At 36.3% G+C, this 19,643-nt stretch overlaps 1 long non-coding RNA gene across 1 annotated transcript in view; it reads right to left on the bottom strand.

The window, feature by feature from the left end:
- Positions 1-3,526: 3,526 nt before the first annotated feature.
- Positions 3,527-19,643, bottom strand: part of LOC135328966 (uncharacterized) — a 111,913-nt gene continuing 95,796 nt past the window's right edge. Inside the window, exons 2-4 of the long non-coding RNA XR_010390097.1 lie at positions 11,449-11,604; positions 7,053-7,170; positions 3,527-3,567 (exon numbers count right to left, since the gene is read on the bottom strand). This is a non-coding gene — a long non-coding RNA (uncharacterized LOC135328966). The remainder of the gene's footprint in view (positions 3,568-7,052; positions 7,171-11,448; positions 11,605-19,643) is intronic.

Below are 19,643 nucleotides of genomic sequence, written 5' to 3' on the forward strand. Positions count from 1 at the left end.
CATGTTTCAAAGTCACACATGAATAAGCTTCCAGAGTCTCTCCATGCAGTAGGACAGTATAATCTGCACAAGAAGAGAGACTGGAGTTGCTCTATAAGTTTCTGCAGAGCACCAAATACTTGACCTGGAGAGATCTTCTTTGAAGAAGGCAGTATGCAAATTATACAAAATTTGCAATGCACAAAAATAATGCAAAGACTTCATTTCAGGGACTCAAACCTAAACTATATATGGGACAACTCAGGCTAATTAAATTTAAATAAGTGAGATGCATAGAGAAAAATGTGATAAAGCAGCGATTAATCTTTGTTGATTTTTTCTTTGATCTCTACAGTTTTTCCAGAAACTCCTTGAGCATACCATCTGTGTCCCCACCTATTCAGTCTACAAAACACGAAAGATGCCACTCAATTTCAGTTGTGATAGATCACAACAGGACTGCTAGCTCACTACGCTTCACATTACTGGGTAGATGTCACATATCTAATAACGTATAAACACAGTAGAGGAAACCCTAGTAGGTGACTGGTATGTGTCCTCCAACACAGATATTATTAATGCCCAAGTCATTTCAATTTTGACTATGGAATTGAAGATGATATTCATATAAGTGTCTACGCTTAAAGGGAAAGCGGATCAAGCTTCCTACCAGGCCGCTGCTGGTTCTACCTAGAATGTCTGAAAGATACTCAAGTTTCTAATATCTGAACATTTAAATACCTTATGAAATAAGCAGAAATGTATTGAGAATAAAGAGGCCACGTTCAGTTCTCCTCTTTATCAATCTTTGTTCTGTATATCAATCTGCATGTCATCACATTTTCATAGAAGATCTTCACTTTCACATGCCTTTGGACTGTCTTTTAATGGTTACATGAATCATCTTACTAACCTCAATAATTTAAAAATAAGGCTATTAACCTATGAGCACTGAATCCAGCTTTATTATTCATTTACAATTCTTTCCAAAGTTTTGGCCTAGTCTTGATCTTGACTTGGTAGAAGTTGAGGCCTTTCACTCCGCCCCCATCTTAAGCTATGAAATCTCATTCAGAATTGTAACCAAGTGCAGAATATTGGAGGCACTTACTTCTAAATACTTTTCCATGTAACTTCAAACATTGTGGGTTGCAAGGCCTCCCTTACTCCTGTTTTGCTAAGAACAAAATCTTCTATTAAAACCCAATAATGAAGAAATCTTAGTGTTGTTTAGCTTGAAAGGTGCAAGGAGGCAAGATTTAGAGAGGGCATTAAAATATTCTATTAGACTCAGCAACATAGTCACAAATGAAATGCAAGCAACAACTTTCTTGCTAGGTAAAATTATTAATTACTTTATTTACCATGAAATCATCCTCTATTTCTGGTATGAATTTGTTAGTTTCATTCTTTGGCAGCTTTTTTCCTCCCCTAGACTATTCGAGATTTTAACCTTCCTAACCAAACACTGGTCATACACGATCCAGACAAGCAAAGATTATCACTTAGGTGAGAAGAATGCAATGAGATGCAATGACATTCTCATACTAGTCTTGATCCAGTGATACTTATTTCAGTGCCTTCTGGATCAAACACCCTTGCTGCTTTTTCCTTCTGTGGGTATTTAGTGAAGTTCTGAACATGAGCCTTTTCTTGTCACCAAAATGTAGCAAAGATAAATAGCACTAAGTGCTTCTTGGGTCATTTTTCATTTTTGGCTACAGTATTCAGCTGCTAGTTTAATATCCACCCTAGTGAAAATAACTCCCCTCTGAACTGATGCAAAAAAGTAAACTCAGGATAATTACACCTATCCTGATTATTTTAAATCTTTGATGTAAACATACAACCTGTCACAAAGTAACAGTAATAATATCAGTAATAATGCCAATGGTCAGAAGTGAGACAAAAACATTTACAAGACTACTACTCATTTCATCACAGGCTATCAATGTTTTAGCTTTTAAGAAGCACCATGGAAATAAATTACAATAGTAAATAATCAACATATTCTGTAAACTTTTATTTCTTTAGATCATTAATCTGTAGATGGGTAGTGTTGATTTAATAGCATTTTGGTAAGAAGCAAGAATGCATTGACTCTGGTTTCAGAAAATGTGCCAATATATTGCAATGTAAGTTTCTGAACAAGGGCAGTTGTTATATTTTTCACAAGTTATTGGCTCCACTGCTTTGAAAACAAAATTGCAGCCAGCAAAAGCCAGGCCTATCTTGCCTGCATCAGCATTCTACTTGGAGTGATAAATAACTCCCCCAAATAAAACCAGTCACAAACTGATACACAAAAACACCCATCTGTATCTGTACAGCAAGATAGACTCTGGAAATTGTTACCCTTGTGGATCAGCAATGTGGAAAATATCTAAATATCACAGGACCCACCCTATAATCCTTGCTCAGCCAAATTAATTTCCCTGAAATTTTTGTCTGATTAGGTACTGCAAAATTAGAAATATGCAGTGCATTGCCCACAATATATAGGATAATATGTCTATTCTTAGTGCGTAAACTTCCTCATTTCCAGCAGGGAAACTGGAAACTAACTTGAGTTTTAATGATTACTCGCTCCTGAATGCCATGGGGAGATGCACGGTTGTCTTATTAAGCGTTGGGTTGTTCATAACAGAACTCACGTTCTCCGCAGCATGGCTAAACGTGCAATATTAAAGTAGCAATTCTGCAATGGTTGAATTCTACGCTGCCACAGCAACCACACCAACACGAGGAACAGTGTTGTGTCGCGAACGTGCCAGTAATCCTGTGAGCAGACAAGTGGCAGAAAAGTTAACACAGCCCAAGGCTAACTAACTCCCCTCCTCCCCTCCAAATGTCCATGAATATATTCTGTCTCTTATGCTCATGGAAACCTATTGCCTTTCACGTACTCAGTTTTATTTTTTGCACTTCTCCACACAGAAGGATGATTTGTTTATATTTTATGTGCAGTGTGAAATAGCTCTATAAATTCCAAAGGTGGGAGGGCGTGAGGAAGTACAATAACATAATGCAAAGCAGGAAAAGGCACATATGATTCTGTTCATGTGTACAGCACGCATATGGAGTTGCATCATCCCCATCTTCCCCATATGAAGCAGTAAGTATTAACCCTTAGGTAGCCATCACTTTGCCAGTCAAATACACAAGGTAACAGCAAGTGAGCTGGCTGGAGCATGAAAGCATGAATCAATCATTTGAAATAGTGCACCGCAGTGAGACAGTACAAACTGGAGAGCGAGCAAGCATCAGCGATCCCTCTCCCTCTTGTCAAGCAGCATGGATGCTGTCAAAAACTGGAGATACAAGCAGGGCATTGCTGGGCACAGAAATTCTGGACCAAGCAGCGGCTAGGTGTTAGGATCACCGTAACAGACATCACATTATCACTTGTTCTATTACTCTGAAAACCTAAACTGCTGCAGAGGCAACATGTTACAGCTGTTAACAGCACAGTAGAAAGTAGCTGCACTATACATGCAGCCCTAGTCTCTGTTATTAGGCTGCTGATAAATACTTACATTCAATTCATTTCGAAATTCTCTTCCCTTCATGACTGACTTCTATGGCAAACTGCAGAAAAGGAATAGCTATGAAAAAAAGGAATATTTATGAAAAAAATCTACAGTGAGTTTGATAATGGCAGCTGCTCACCCCTATGATCTGGAGCTCAAATACTCTCTGGAAATAACACTTTATAATCAGACCTTACCATTTCTTTCAGGCCTGCTGGAAGCACTTAACAAGGTAACAAATTGATGCGGTAACACAGGCTTATACCCTAAAGAGGATGGATGAACTGAAGAAAAATTAATGCTTACTGTCTACAGCTAACAATTTTAATATATTCAGTCAGAAATCAAGACAGTGAATTTTCTGAGCCCTTTTTACTCTAGTGAACACATCGAAATCTTTTTAAGTGATCCTAGTAGAAAGGCAAACATTTTTTGATCTATACTATGGAATAAACACCATCTGCATCTTCAGTAAAAGAATTGATTTATGCACTACAATGGCCAAGTTGCCAGTTTTAGTCTTATGTCCTTAACATTTAATTTTTGTTGGGTTTTTTTGATACTCAGCTGCATTCTTCCTACTCTGTTATACAGTTCCATTTAGTTTTGGCTTTGCTGTTGCAGTATTTGATCCTTCTTTCTTAACTTTTTCAAAGTATCTCAGTCGTTATCAGCCTAAAACACCTCTCCCAAGTTTACTCATCTCTGGCAGTTGTTTCAGTTTGGTAGTTCAAAAATTTGAGAGTGATGGCCATGAAAATGTTTAGAAATGTGTTTTGGTATCGTTTCATTAGGTGGTCAGGCACGTTAAACGATGCACCTGTCTTTTTTTAATACTGCAGAGAAAACAAGTTTGATTTTATCACCTTCATTCTAGGACACATTTATCCACAATGGAAAATCAGTATGTGCTATGGCATGACAATTACGTCTGACTGGCTGTCATGCACAGGGCTCGAACAGGCTGGCTGCTGCCAGTCAGCAGTGAGGGTTGTGTGGAGCGATGTGGAGGCAGAGAAAGGCTCTACTGCCCAAGCTGTCACTCCTGCCTCTTCACAAGCAGGAGGGTTGTGAAAAGGACCAAATCATCTTGGCCCCCAAGACCTGATCTCTCCCACCCAGCTATTAGAAGTAACAGCTTTTTGCTTTTTTATGTTTTCCTACATGCTCTTTTGCACAAAGTCCTATAATTATACAATCACTGTATTTAAACAAAAAAAAAACAAAAAAACAAAAAAACACACAACTGGAAGACTAATCAAAAATAAGCACAACATAACAGAAGGCTGAGTTTGATTATATTGAGGTGAAATTCTGGGTCACATATTTCATCAGTCTCCTTCGTCTTAAACATCATGCTCACTTTTGTTTACCAAGGTAATCCTCTTCTGCTTCTGTTCAGGACTTCTTTTTTCACTTCCTTACGCTCTACAAGATGAGTTTGTTAGTCCAAATGAAGTGGCACACAGAGCTGTCCATAAACCAAATGCTGTGATATGCCAGTATCAACTCCAATGGCATATCAATAATGCACCAGAGTGGGTTTGACACTTCCTTAAATGGACAGTAGAAGAATGCGCAAGCAGACCACAAAGCATAGACAGCAGAAGTGTGAAGAGCAACAACATACTCCAGGGCCAGAGAAATAAGTGAATCAAAGCATACAGTAGCAGCTACATTGACTGGCACTGTGAGTTTGAAACATCAGGCTCTTACCTATACAGTCATCTCCTCACCAGCCATGCGTGGTGTTAATGGAAGTTGAGGAGGCTCTTGAAAACTGCAATACCTGTTTTGCAGGTTAGCAGATAGCACAGGACCAAAATTGTTTGGTGGGCTGAAACAGACTTCAGAAAGGCTGGCTTATTGATACCAATTCATTTTCCTTCCATATGCTTCCCAATTCTATAATCACACTGCATAAAGAATTTTTTTTTAAAGAGCAAAATAAGTTCTTTGAAATGACTGAATGCAGGAACACTGTCCATATTTAAATACTATAGCTTCAAAATTAATTGATGATTTTGAATCGGCTTATAAGAGCACACAAGTAAGCACACAAGTAATAGTAGACTATTTTTGTCCTAATCTCTTAGGCTAAGCAATGCCTCTGGGATTTAACATTTGGTCAGGAAAGATGTATGCAAAAAACAGATAAAAAAGTGCTTCTGCATACACTTGAGTCCTCAGCACCTTACTCTGAGGTAAGCTCCATCCTCATGATCATGAGGTATTTCCTCCAGTGGAACTTTAAGGAATTTACTTACTGAATGTACAATTTTTATTAGTGATTACACAATTTAATGTCTTTCCTGAAAGCTAAGTTACCATGCTCCTTATTATGTTTGCTGAGACACCCTGGTGAAAGGTTTATGCACTGTTATTTATAACTCTCCTCCATCCTTTGAAAATGCTTAGAGCAGCATTATGAAGGATAAAGTGCCATTCTGAAGAGGAAAATATTGAGCACAGGGAAGTAGAAAAATTAATTAGATGGCAATGTTTAACTAAAGAAATTGCCCATTTTCCTTGGTAGATATATGAATAAATAGTTATGGGGCGAAAGTATATGTAACATAATAAATGTTTTTCTATCACAAATACTATTACTTCTCAAACACCACCATCTTCAGAACTTGCAGGCACAAAATGAAGCAAGGTCTCTTATTTGTCTTGAAAAATTATTGCAAAAGGTATTGCTTACTAGTGTGTTTACAACAATCCCTGTTTTTTTGCTCTGTGGAAATGGACAGGCTCTTTGGCTTCTTGGTAATTAGGTTTGGAAGATATAGCAGATTCAGCCGGATATCCAAGAGGAGCCGGTATATTAAACAAAGGGCAATAGGAGGACAAAGACACACAAGGAAATCAGTCTGGGGGAAAGGGAGAAAAGAAAGGAAGCCAAAGAACAACAGGGGCAACTAAAAAGGTCGGTGGCAAAGACAGGAAGAAAAGCAGAGGGAAATATGAAAGGAAGAATGAAAAGCAGAATGAAGAGTAGAATAAACTTAACAGTAATTTGATCAAAAAAGGAAATGTTAATATTTACAGAGTCTAAACATATTTTAGGAATTAACATAATGGAAACAAAACTCAATGAAATAAAGCAGCTAGGAAAGAAAACAAGAAACAATACAAAACAGTTGAAAATAAAATACAGATGTACTAAATAAGTTAAAACAAGACATAATACATGTGACTGTATTAAAACTGAGTCACGTGAGAAGCCGAGTTCATGTTTTGAATGAAGTTATACCATGGTATACTTCTACTGGAGCTACTTGAATATCTACCAGAAATGGATCTGAAGTCCACAATTTCACTAAATTCCATACAACAGCAGGGCAGTGGTTTCCATTTTGCAAGCTTCTGAGCACTGTTGAAGCACTTTAGCTTACTTAATGATGAATGTCACTAACTCCAGTGGAGAAAGTGTATAGCTAGGCATTTTACAGGACGCCTTTGAAGTGTTTGGAGCCTGCAATACCAAGAAAATAAGAGAGTATTGTTCACACTTTAAAAAACAAAAACCCTCTGTCTCACCTGTAGTAGCAGCAGACTCTTCCCGACAGTTGATTATCCTGAAGATCAGATTTAGATATACTGCATGCCAATTACTCACTACAAGACTTCTGAAATTCTGGGAACACTGGGGAGCAAGCTTGAATGAGAAAAGAGATAGAGCATAAGGCCTTTGCTTCATTCCTCTGAGAAGCTGCATCTCTATTTGAGAGTTTCACTGTTTACATAAGAATATTTCTGGGTTATTAAGAAAAGCAAACTAAAAGTCAGATAGGTATGTTTGGGGATCTTGTGGCCTGTCTCTAAATTCGGTGATGTACCATCTTCTGTAGAGCCCATGTACAAATTCCTGAGTAAAAATTTCTATGACTTTAGGTCTTTTGGTCCATTTCTGGACCAAATCCAGGTCTCCAATTTATGTTGCCTTAGCTTGCTACTTCAGGCAGAGCTAATGGCAGAGGAAGTGATCAATCACTCTCACTGTACTGTGCGAGTGGGAATGAACATCTGAACTAGTAAATGCTGCTCTCCCCCTCCTCCATCACAGTACATACCAAGTGGGAGCAGTTCTTTTTATAGCCAGGAAAATTATGTTCTCTGATATTGTTAGGAGATTATTTATGGCAAATTTGCTTCCACCTGTGATGCTAATTGTGAACATTTAGAGTCATTATTCAGTATGGCTACAAGGGGTCACAAAGTAATGAGGTAATATCAAGAGAGACAACTGGGCATCCATGCTGATTCTGGTCTTCTGCATTTCTCATCTACATACTCCTCGTTTAGGAAGGCAGAAGAAAAATAAAATAATTTTATTTTCAATTCAACCTACAGATATGCACATACTTTTGATGTAAAAATAGATGGCACTCAATGCTGTGAAGCCAAGTAGCAAGACATTCTAAATATGGCAAAACATTGAGTCTTTCTTAACTCATGATTATTATTTTTTCCTAGTCATAAGTCATACTTTTATAGAATTCAACTGCTGCTTTTTTTTTTAAGTACTTACAGTTACCTTTGATTGGGCACAGAAAGGTAGTTACTTGAACTATATTTATTTTGATATTGTCTTTAGTTTAAAATCTCAAAAAAGCCAAGCTTTAAATGATATGTATTGCCATGTTTATTTTTGAGAATTTACAGATGTATTCTTTCAATGTTTAGATGAATTGCATGACAATTAAAAGTATTAGTGCAGACCTGGGAATAATTTTCTAATCAAATAGCTGAACATTATGAGTACAGGGCTCACCACAGGCACCGCATTAGCACATTCTGCTGTAGACAGCAGCTATAGAATAATATACATGACATACATGGATTCCAGTACCTCTCATTTTTAAGTAGTGTGGAAACTGGGAAATTACACTTCCAGTGTCCAAAACGATTCACATGAGATTCACCCATAGTGGTGAAGATAACTGTTTGAGATAAATACCAGCTTACTGAAACCTATTAAAGATGACACAGGTCAACAAAAAGTTGGTTGGGCTTTTACTTATTTCCTTTACCAGGATTATTTTTTAAATCAAAGATGTTCACTTTTTTCCCAACTGTGTTAGAAACTTCAATTCGAAACAAATCAGGGCATCCGCAGTGCAGAATCCTGAACAGAGGAGAATGAAGGGGATAAGTCCTTTTGCAACTTCATGACTCAGTTTCAAATACAGGTATAATGCTACAATATACAGCAAGTAAGATTCAGTATAATGAAAGTATTTTGAAAAGAAGCAATTCCACCTGACTCTTTAGATATACACGGTGCTGTGCAACTCCTGCCAAAGAGAATATGATTAAGTCAGTGATTAAGCCACTAAAGATGAAATAAAGGCATATAACTCTTTCCATTATTTCTTAATTTCTGCTCATATATTTACAAATATGAGCATTAACTGTGCTACACAGAGAAAGGCTGTGTATCTATAATTTCCTATACAATCAAGTTCTTGCGACTACACAAAAAGGGAGCAGAAATGTAGCTAGATATATAATGTGTGCAACAGGCTGGTGGCAGTAGGAGGTGATCCACTATCCATCACGTTCTTTATCGGACTGCCTCCTGCTGTAAGCGGACATACAAAAATAAAGTTGATGCCTAACGAGATGTACCAACTATGAAGTCGTACTACTAGTAAGAAGTGTAATTTCTGCTTGTAAGTCTATAAAAGTGCACCCTTAATATCCCTGAATTACAAAAGAGGAGGACTGTGCTCAAATCAAAGAATAAATGGTTCCATTTGTTTTGCATTGTTCAGTATAAGTCAAAGCATAACAACATTGCACTTTAGTAAAATACACATAGAAACTGTAACTACTAGCATGACTTAATATAATGTGTTGTAGCACTGAGGGCATTGTTGTATCATAAATATTCATTCAGATGGTAATTTATTGCAGATACAATGTATCTGCAGGAAAAATATATTCAAAAAACTAAGACGTTTTAATAAATAATGAAGTCAAACAACTTAAGCCCTATGTAAATGTATTAGATGCATTAACTTTATTATTTACTGATAAACAGGGATGTAGAATTTCCCTGGGTTTTGAAAATAAATTATTAATGACCACCATAGTCACAGGGCGACTGCATCTGTGTTTCCTTTCTCATTCCTTTTGGTTTTCTTTACACTCATTCCCATTTGCATTCATCTTCTTGATACACATATTTAGAATTGTTCACCACATTATACCATGAGTTCTCACCACACCAACAGCTATGCCCTGACATTTAATCTTTTCTGAGCCACCTAACTGATCTTGCTAGGTACAAGCCAAATACCACTTGATTTTATCACAGCGATAGCTCTTCAACGAGTTGCCCTCACATAGTTCTTCTCAGCCATTTCCAGCTGATGAATTACTGGCTCACAGATGCCCCCTCTGTGTTACTCATAACTAGGTTTATAATCTTACACTTCATACTATTGAATTTTTTCCCTTCTTCATTGCTCCAGACCTCCACGCCATTCAGTTTTTCCTACACAATATTCTAATGTCATTCTACGCCAGCAGTTCCCTCCGAGCTTTACTGGTACATTTCCTCAGCGCATTCCTCTTTTGTGGCTTACGGTAGGTAATGAAAACAAGTTATAAGACTGTCTCTTAGACTACTTTTTGGCACAATTTCAAGACTCTCCTCTAGTGTGTTCTTCATTGTCTTTTCTCTTCTTGTACACCAGGCTTCTGGAGGTTAATCAGTATTTTCTCTAGTAGCAAGGAGTTCACTGTTCTACTGGAAGCCCATCGATAACAAACCAAAAGACTGAAATTCCTGTTCAATGGGAAATTCACCACTGTTTTCCAGCTCTGTTTTAAATCAAACTAGAACCGCACATATTTCATTTTTACTTAAAAACTAACAACATATGAATAAAAATGTTGATAATATTGTCTGAGAGGAACACTGTAACATATTTGGGGATGATGGGGAGACTGAGCAGCTGCCCAGTAAAGTGAACAGACAGTTTCAGTGAGCAGTGGAGGGGTTCTCAAGCCATCAGCTCTGTGCAAGCCCCCCCCAGACCTGCCACGCTGTAGGGCAGAGCCTTAGAGCCATGACGACACCTTGGCCTTGAACCCAGCCCCAGCCCCACTGCAGAGATCCTGCCAGCTCTCAGACTGGGACCAGTGGGAGGGAAGCTTACAGAGGTGGCTCCAGAGAAAAATTCCACCAAAATAGGCATAATCTCTCTAGGATATATCAGTGTCACACTTCATTACATTTATGCCTTTATCATCTACTTATATATACTTTGTTGACTTAAAGAATCTAGGCAAGACAGATCTGTAATTTAAATATAGACTGTGAATCTATAATTTCCTACTCATCTGGATTCCCAATGAGATTTAAAATATTATAACATATTGTTCCTTGACCTGTGATTACATACACTGCTTCTTTCAATATCCTGAGAGAGACTTATCCAGTTTCCACAAAATAAATACACTAAGTTCTTTGAGCTTTCTTCCACTATGAAGGTGATAATTTCTGTTTTCATTCACACAGTTCCATTAGTAATGCTCTCTTTGTCCCTCAACTTAAAATCCTTGTCCCTACTGAAATCTGAAGAACAATATGTGTTTACTCTAGGGCAAAGCAAAGATTTTTCTACTACAAAAAAAAAGCCCCATTTCTTCTTGCTCTTTGTTTTAAGCTATTTTAGACAACTACCAATTGTCTAACTATTCTGGTCTCTGACATATATGTAATTGCTGATCATAAAAGGATTCCTTTATGGCTTCTCAAGGACACTTTGCTTTTAGGGACTCCAAACCTCCTCTATATTCAATCTTATTGAAAATTCTCTGGTACTTTAAAATAACACAGAAATACATACAGCACATATACAGAACTTAGAATAAGAGCCTACTAGTTAGGAACATAAATGAAGACTAGCATGATAAAACTTACCAAACTCTTTCTCAAATAATTCCCAGCAAATTCCATAAAATTCAGCTTGTAGCATTCCTTTCTTCTAGAAAAAGCAACCATATTCGATGAAGTCACTCAAGCCATGGCATCAGCCCCGTTCTGGTCTTCTCTTCTATGTATTCTGAGCCACGTGTGCTGATTTTAAAGACAAAATCAAGTATTTACTTCAAGTAAAGTCAATGACAACTAAATTTGTATTGTAAACCATCCACAGAACTGCCTACATTTCATAGGTTATCATCAGTGCAAATACTGTAAGTCATGTGCCAAATCATTTGGTATCACTGATCTCTAGCCTACTATCCCACTCATAAATATCAATAGAGAAGCAAAAGAATCGCAAACTCTCAACAGTATTTGAAAGAAAATGAATCTTATGAAAAGCATGCTCTAACATAAATGTAATACTTTAACTGACAATTTCAAAAAGAAAAGTTCAAGGTGGCAGAGTCCTTAAAATCCAACGAAACTCGAAGCTTCTCTTGACTATGTGTACACCTAACATTTTTGGTATTGTAAACTTTTTAAATGACAAATTCCACTTACTAAGGTGATGTGATTTTGCTGTTCTCTGTAAAAATATATTTCCTTTGAGAAAAAGTATAGATCATTTATGATCTCTATAAATATATACAATGAATGCATCACTAAGCATTGTAGACAAACAACTCGCACACAAGCAAAACTTTCATTGTTTATTCTAGCTTTTATAGACTTGTGTCCCTTCTTTTTCTGCCTTCAGGACTATTTCATTCTTTGCCACAGTTAAGAAGGAAGACATTACTCTCTTCCCATTAAGATACACTGGTACACATGAACCATACACCTTACATTTTAACTTAAAAATGTAACCTGTGCTATATCAGCTAGCAAGCTATGAACATTTGCACATTTCCTTTAAATGTTTTAGTCACATAATTAAATGGCAGGTTTTCACATAGTTTTGAAAGTAAAGAATTATTTATAATTCATGAGATATCAACCATTAAAAATCACATTTCAGCCAGGCTTGTTTTACCTTTTCCTTTCCCCCCCCCTCTCCTTTTTTTTGTTTTTTTTTTTTTTTTTTTTTTTTTTTTTTAGGACATATGGGTATTTGGGGTGTTTCTCTTAAAATTTTTTGGGTAAATAGTGTTGCTAATAAAAATGATGTATGCAGTTCATTCCTAGATCTTTGTCCACGTAGACATGCTGACCTTTACTGTAGGTAGTAATCTTGATGTCCCAAGGCAACATCTTTAATGTATTTTAAAAAAAAAAAAAAAAAAAAAAAAAAAAAAAAAGTTCCACAGCATCATTCTTTTGCTAAGTGTTACTCTGCTTCTCACTAGAAGCGACCTTTTAGAAAATTAAAAAAACCTTAGGAAAATCAAAAACAATTACACCCATAAAGTGGCATGAATTTTCATAGATTCTCAAGCTATGAACTCTTCAAGTAAGAGTAATAAAATAACAAGCAATTAAGGAACTAAGGGGAATAAAAGAGTTGTATTTTCAACTGCAGCTAAAAAGACCATTGAAACAGAGTGAGTTTTCTGTAATATTACAAATCCTTTCCTAGGATCCTGTATGGGTTCTCTTCTGCAGTTCTTCTGCTCCAAAGGTGTAACCTGCTTATCAAATATCACCAAAACCAAAACAGATAATTGGAACTGAAGGGGTATCTTCACCTAGCAGAAATACTGAATTAGCAATAATCATTATGTCTAGCAATATGTCTAGCCATAGGAAGATGAAAGAGCATGTACACCTTAAAACTTCATGAATTGTTATGTCAAATATGGATAAAAAATTTATGGGGGAGGGGGATAGCACACATGTATTTTCATATATATATATATATATATATACACACATACACACACACACACACTGACAAAATGGGATCTTTAGAGCAATAATTATAATTACTTTAAAATCTTATTGAAGCAAATATGTGCATTTAACTTCTTAAAAAAGTCATTGTCTTGAATTTATGTATTACACATAAAAATAATAATGACCACTATTTCCTGGTGGGAGAGTACAAAACAAATTCAATTAGATTAGTCACTGTTCTAGTAACAGAGAAGTAATGAGTTGGAATTTTATGAACAAATTATACTGAGTTTCAAGAGGCAAAACGTCTAATTATTATCTTGTCCCACTAGCAAATTCTTAGTCTTAAAATTAGCAGCCAAGAGAATTCTGCTCATACTGGACTTGCAAGGCACACTCATTTCTGATAGCAACTGTGAAGTCTTTTCAGATGGCACTTTTAACAGCAACAAGCATTAAGGATGCTATTGCATCACACAGTTGCAACCATAAGCAAGGACAGGTCATTGGAAGCGTATACTTTCCACTAGGTGCAAAATCAACCAAAATCCCTGCTATAAAGAATAGGAAAGAAAGAGTTATACCAAGAAATAATATTATATTATGCTCTTCCACCTGAACATTTTGTCTTGAATAAACATGAGGCCTTTGGACATTTGCAAGGGTTTCCATACATGCAAAAACCCAGTTAGGACAGTTGGAACATCTAACCAGACGTGTTGCACGTTCACAGATCAACTCTCTAAAGCACATGCAATGTGTCTGAAGCACTAAGAATTCATTGGACTTTTTGCACGTGAACTCAATTAGCTGTGTAGCGCAGACATTTTAGAGCAGATACATAGCAAGTTAAGATTTGGTAACCTAACCTAACTTATAAAACCTAGAATTTTTATCCATTTTACTTCAGCAGTGCTTTCCACCAATGCAATGCTGAATTGAGAAGGCCTTTCATTGAAAGGAATGTAGAGTGAATGAGACAGCTCTGTTTGAAGAGCTGTCTTTGGGACCTTAGAATTAGGAGCGAATATATGCTGGAACAGATTTCCACAGTTTACCTACCTAAGGCCATTCTCATATTTGTGCAATGACAGTTCCATTTATTCCCAAATTTTGAACACACCTGGAGACAGCATCAGGAAACACCTAAGAACTACCACAGCGTTTGAAGGTCTTTGTCTCTTCACCTAACTGAGACCTCATGTAAGCTATTTTTTTATTTCTTCTGCCCATGGTCAGCAGAGTGATTTTAGTTTGTTTATGTAATATTTAAATATAAGGACAGCAATATCAGGAGAGCAGCATGACTCTTTATCAAAGTGATCTTCTCACCAAGATTCTAATGGGAGAAAAGACCATACTGGAGGCTTTGAAAATGGATGTAGTCAAGCAGGAATGGGAAAATAAGAAACCTACAAAACATACTGAGAAGTCTGGCACGTCCTCTGAGGAGAGTGAATGTTTCATTCTGCTTACGACCTTGACAGGCAAGCATGGAGTGACTGCGAACACTGCCCTGCTGCTGATCACCCTTCTTTGCAGCATCAAATAAAATAAATTGCACTAAAATATACAAAAATGTGGCATTGTCTCTCAAGAAAGATATCTTGCAAAGCCTAAAACTTGCTGCAACTGCTGAGCTTACTGCTCTAGCATTAGACACTACCATGCCTAATCTTGGCAGAAGTAAAAGAAGCTTCTAAAAGAAATGGTAAAACACGTTTAGAAATATGAAGAGGTCAGATTATTTTTTTCCAACCTCATGTATTTCTTCCAAAATTCTGAACAGATAAAGATAGACTCCAAGCTAATGTGCTGGCCAATAAGCAGGACTGAAGCTGAGAAAAGCATGCAAATGTCACCATGTACCTGTCACTGAAAAGTGAAAACTATTTAAGCCTTAAAATACAGTTTAAATGATTTCAAACCTCAGAAAATACCCACTGTCTCTACTGTACAATAATGAAAGTTCTGTTATTTCACAGAACGTGGCTTAAGAAGTTGTTATACTACAGGTTGTGCAAATCCCTTCACCTGGGCTTCCTGTGTTTTCAGGAACACACGCTTTTATTTAGGGCAATGATCATCAGTAATGCTGTTTTGTTCAGTGCTATGTAGAATATGTTTGTCATTATCTGTATTAAATAGGCAAATTCAAAAGGCCAACAGAAGCAAGCAAAGTGTTTTCAGTCTGTTGATCACTTAGACAAACTGGAAAACTGCCTGGATTCAACCTGATGGCAGATGTATTTATTTTCTATTTGCTTGTTCCAACACAGCAAAACAAGACTATATCTGCTGCTTGCATTTTTGCCTGGGGGACAGAGGTTTTAGATTGTAGCTAATGGACCGTCTACAAATAGAAAATTAATTTGGCAAGAACTCACTGATGTTGTGGAAATCAGAGAAGCATGGTCCATTTTTAAAGTAATTAATCCAGCAAACAGAGAAATAAAATATCAGTTGTCCGGGGCACACAAACTTTCACAAAAAGAAAGCAAGAGAAACAAAACTTTTTTGAAAACAGCTTACCTGCAGAGGGAAATATTACATTTTGGAAAGAGTACACAAAGTACAGTAGTTAAAATTTCCTCTTATGAAGCAAGGTAGAAATGTTAGTAAAATAATACACATCTGGCCTAGTTTAAAGCAGTCTATATTATCTAGAAAAGTAACTTGGCTAATACGCTCATGTATAACTCAAATACATTGTAAAGTCAACACTGTCATGTTTATTTGAAAGCCCGAATGGATAAACTACTGGAATGATTTGCATTCTCAGGTTCGTAATATGGGATTTGTGCTGTTTGTTTACAGCCAACAAGACAACAGGGGATCCTCTAAGAAAGGGTAGCAGCACGTTCCATTTCTCTGCATATTTTTGGTCTCAGTGGAACAGAGAGAGTTTCTTGATAGTGAGATTTCAGTGAATTCAAAACCCTGGATCACAGCATTACAGAGTATTTCACTAGCAGTTTCTTATAAAACATAGAAAGGATGTGCACACATTTGGCAAAAATGGATTTCAAAATCTGGCACAGGTTTTACTGATTATGAACAACTATTTTAACAGCTCCAGCATCTTATGTGATTGGACGCTACTGGATAGTGAGGTGGACATCAGGAACCTGGATGGGTTTCCGGTCTGTAAAAACATTTTAAACATGACACTATGAAACCTCAGTCAAAATTCATTCCATTTTAAGATCCATTGTAAAAAAATATATCTTGAACACATTTGTAAAAATAGTTTTATTAAAGACTACAATCTTTGTAAAACACAAGAGAATATTATTGTTTCAGACACAGGAAGAATATTATTGTTTCAGACACAGGAAGAATATTATTGTTTCAGACACAGGAAGAATGTGAACAGATAGCCAACTCATCCCGATTCATTCAGAATCTTAAATTCTGTTATGAACAATAAGCATAGCAGATAGTTTTAATATTCAAAACATTAAGGTCATATTTTCTTTCATTTGAGCTATCATGCACTCAGCCTTAAAAATTCTATCTTTGTCTTGGGATTGAAACTATCTACAGTGAGCCCTTAACTTGGCTGAAAAACAGGTAAAAATTCACTTAGTTATTGAATCTACTTCTTGAATCCTTGAATATCCCTGCACATATACAAGCAGCTTACCATAAAGTTACAAAATGAGGAGTTCAGCACATTTCTTATCCTGTGCTTCAACTTGCACAAAGTTTCACCTGAGGGCTAGGAACAAATATGACAGTGCAGTTGCCTGCACTTTTTGGCCTACATCATCTTCACTACTGGGGAGGATACATAAAGCCAATAAGAACATAATTTCACTATACAGTTTCAAGCTTTGCTAGGAAGAACATCTATTTATTGTTAATAGAGCAAAAGTGAAAAATAGTCATTGAGACACAAATAGGCAACCAAAGGCATTTTAAGAGACTTTTTGGTATCGCACAACAGTTTAATTAGATATGATCTCTGACCTATCACAATCAACTCAAAATAATGTCAGAATAGTCAGTCTTTCTCTTTGGAAAACAGCTCCATTCTTCAGAGAGGGGCACAAGTTAAAAATAAAGTGTTGATAGAACAGGGCATGCATTAACAATTCAATTATTTTTCACTAGACTACTAAATACAATTTGACACAACTAGCAATTTTTTAAATTAATTTATATATAAAGACAACAGCATTATCCCTCTAGATAGATGCAGTAAGACACCATGAATTCATCATATTCACTATACACTCTAGTTTCTCATTAACCTCATAAGACATGCATATCCTCTCTATTATTAAAAAAGTGGCAGAAAATTATATATACTAGTCTATTTTTGAATAACTCGTATCCAGCTAGCTGAAGAGATCTAAAAGGATCTTCAGGGAAGAACAATCGTTAGGTCAACCTAACAGTGGCTGTCCTTTGTGCGTTACAAAATTCACTGTGACAACTGGATTTACAGCCACATAAGACTTAAAGTCAACTGTTTAACAGGGAAAGAAACAGTCAGCTGTTACAAAAGAGATGACAACTGATACTGCAATTTACTAAGAGTTCAGTATTTAGAGGTTAGGCTAGAAAATAATTCTAACATTTATTGCCATGTATTAGCTAACAAAAGTTAAACCATTAGGGCAAGAACCAGCAAAGGCACAGGTACATAGATTTGGCTTCCACTGAAGTCCGGGAAACTGAATCTGCAGGCCAAATTTGGTTCCCAGCATAACATCATGTACAGATAGCATGTTTTTTTTTTTTTTTTTTTGCTAGAAGATAGTCCTTCTCCCCCAGTATCAAAACATAACAGAAGGAAAGGCATATCTGTAAAATGAATACACAGATAGCATTTATCCTAAATGTATAAATCCAAAATAATAATGCATTGAATCTGAGAAAATAGCACCATTTACATGACTGAGATTTCTTTGTTGTCTGAGTGCCAAAGTGCCTAAAGAAAATTGTGTGCACAGCATTAAATAGAAATATACCATTCTTGAGTTGCTAACATACCATGTGTTTAAACCAAAGTTTGTCCAGTTCTGAAGTTCAAGCTTATAAGCAACAAATAGCTCACTGTAGCCCAACACTTTGGTGATAAATGACTTCATATATTCTACTGCTGTAATTTATAAATCGACATCAGCATTCTGCCTATAGATGTTCAGACTGAGCTCTCACTATAGTGAAGGGAAAGGCTGCTGAGGGAAGTAGAAACATTCAAAAATTCAGTATTCAGAAATATTTTGGGATATAGGGCCTAAAACACTACAGCCATAGTCCTGGCAAATATCTCAGTGGTACCTGAAGGATTTGTCTGACTGCAGAACTGAGAATTTTGGCAGTGAAGATGCTCTGCAACAGTGAACACAGAGAACAGAACCTAGACAGACCTAGAACAGAAGGATTGTGAAGGCTGTGGAAATGGAAGAGAAAGGGAAATCTGAATTTCTTCTTTATTTTTCCAAACAGAGCCATGAACACATTTGATTTCCTTCCTGCTGTAGATCCAATTGCTGTTTTTTCCTGGTTTATTTTGTACCCTACTCTTTAATAGAAGTAATACTTAAAAAAAAAAAAAAAAAAAAAAAAACACTCAAGCAGCATGTATGTCATTGAGGTGGAAAGTATATGCTTGCGCCTCTCGAACTACAGGTTTCTTCATGAACAGGAGCACAAAAATTATGTAAGAAATTACTACAGTTAGTAGCAAGTGCTACACTTACCGACAGTACTAACATTAACAACAAAGGGCATACAGGCATTGAAATATATCATCAACCATCCCAGCAATGTCTACAAATATGGTCAAAAATATTAGGCAGAGCCAAACTAGCCAGAAACTTATGCTACTTTAGTTACACATATTCTCTAAGGAGAAGTCTTTCATTTTGAATGCTGTCTGGACTGACAAGAGGGAATATGAAATCCAGCTGAGAGGACAGGACTTAGAAACATCTGGGGTTTTCTTGTTTAATTCCTGCCCAGCTTTACATAAATACTCCACCTCCTGGCAAGCAAAAATTTTAATAAAAGCAGCCTTTTCATTAAGTCTTCCTTATGCTTCCAAAAAAACCACTTCCTACCCTATTGTAGAGTAACTCATCCATATATATTCTATCCAAAAAACATATTCTATCCTAGAATAACTTGTCTTTTTTAACAAATTAGTATCTGAATATTAAAATGAAGAAGCTTCTTTATACTAACATTTGAATTTTGAAAATCTTAAGCTTAGTCTTCTTTCTGCAGTTATTTCATCAGGCAAGGAAGAAAGAAATCAGCAAAGCAAACTACCAAGTGAATCAATATTTTTAATTAAAATTTTATCAGCTAAAAAATTGAGTGCTTATTAATGAGTGCTAACA

Source organism: Dromaius novaehollandiae, chromosome 7 (genome assembly GCF_036370855.1).
Source record: "Dromaius novaehollandiae isolate bDroNov1 chromosome 7, bDroNov1.hap1, whole genome shotgun sequence".
NCBI lineage: Eukaryota > Metazoa > Chordata > Aves > Casuariiformes > Dromaiidae > Dromaius > Dromaius novaehollandiae.